Source organism: Aplysia californica, unplaced genomic scaffold, assembly GCF_000002075.1.
Source record: "Aplysia californica isolate F4 #8 unplaced genomic scaffold, AplCal3.0 scaffold00422, whole genome shotgun sequence".
NCBI lineage: Eukaryota > Metazoa > Mollusca > Gastropoda > Aplysiida > Aplysiidae > Aplysia > Aplysia californica.
In genome coordinates this window covers 600,543-602,197 of record NW_004797692.1, presented here as the reverse complement: position 1 = coordinate 602,197, position 1,655 = coordinate 600,543, and the positions used below count along the sequence as shown (strand labels likewise).

General features: G+C 39.8%; 1 protein-coding gene across 1 annotated transcript in view; it reads left to right on the top strand.

Annotated features, from left to right (window-relative positions):
• Positions 1–1,655, top strand: part of LOC101861224 (multidrug resistance-associated protein 4) — a gene marked incomplete at its 3' end in the record, with an annotated part of 82,055 nt that overhangs the window by 10,725 nt on the left and 69,675 nt on the right.

The following is a 1,655-nucleotide window of genomic DNA, read 5'->3' as shown; positions in this document are numbered from 1 at the left end:
ACACACACACACACACACACACACACACACACAGACACAAACACAGACACAAGACACACACACGCACACATTATGTATTTCTAAAATGATGTCGCATTCGAGAAGCCCAACTTCGATTCCCGAATGGGGATACAGTTCTTATCGATCGAGTGTCTCGGTCTGTGGGTGGTTGGTGGGTGCTCTGGTGTGGTTTGCTCCTTCTTTCCTATCAAACATCTACATGTATTCTTTATCTCCCCTCCTTTTTGTGTTTGTTACTCTCTTGTAACACCTCTAATCTTCGTCATTTATATGACCTTATTGTGTTGCAAGTTCCGTAAAACTCTTACTAAAACAAAAACATCCCAGTCTTTCTGCTCAGGTTCAGGTGTGTTTAGTGTGAAGTCTCAGTCTATTTGCAAGATAAATCAGGTGACCGTAGGAATTCACGAGTATGAAGAGGAAACTTGGAATCCTCCACCCTCACCCTCTCCCCCCTCTCCCCCATCTCCCTCCTCCCCTGTTTCTACTGTCCCCCTCTCTCCACCTCCCCCGACTCTCTCTCTCTCTCTCTCTCTCTCTCTCTCTCTCTCTCTCTCTCTCTCTGATAGAAAGAAAAAGCGAATGTTTAAAAAGGTGCGGACCATGAGGCAGTGGCCTGTGGGTCTCTATACTTCCACGCCCGTTACAAAATATAACAAAGCAAAACAACAAAAAAAACCAAAATCTAAAATCCCAAACAATTTTAAACAATCGATTTTATTTCGCCAATAAATTGATAGCGTGTACCACCGGGGTATTCTAAATTTGGACAGTGCACATTTTAATTTGCTTTTATTGCTGAGACTGAAAAAAAAAGATTAATTTGCACTCGGCTGTTGAAAAGCAGCGTTTTCTCTTTGTCTTCGGTTAATGAATGAATGAATGAATGAATGAGTGACAGATTGTAGCTGATAGAACGTATAAATTCTATCACTTTGGCTCCGAGTCAGATTCAGACGAAAAGAAACCATTTGTGAGGCAGCGTGGAGGAATCAGGCTCTCGTCAATTTTTAGGCATGTAGAGTTATTGGTATCATCTTAAAGCTTGTTCACTTGTCTTTACTTGGATGAAAAAAATATCCATTTATCTTGAATACGAGTCGAGATATTTGCAATTGAAGGAGGTGGGGGTAACCTGTTTTCATAGGTAAAATTAGTGAGAAAATGGCCGCAAAAGATTAGTTATTTCCTTTGCTTAAGAGTTTGTGATTACTGAAAATTTACCTTTTTTGTGCCTTTAATCAACGTTTTAAAAAAAAATCCACACAGAAATGAGTTCGTTGATGGGCATGAGAGGTGTTGAGCCAATAAAAACTTTTTTTTTTTTAATTCACAAACTGCGAAAAAATACAGGTTTCTTCACTTTGATTATTTTGACGAGAGCCTGATTCCACCACGCTGCCTCACATTTTGTGACCACGAATAATACAATTTTGTTTATCATGTGAGTTATAATGCTACAGATAATGTGGGTGTGGTGTGGGTGGCTGGTGGGTGCTCTCGTGGGGTTTGCTCCTAATACGTCATGGCTTTGACTTCAAAGTGACTTAAAACTTTTACTAGTTTGAATTTTTTAAAAAAAGATACAAGTAAGACTTTAAAAGACATTGGCGTGTCTCTCTCTGCCTCAACCC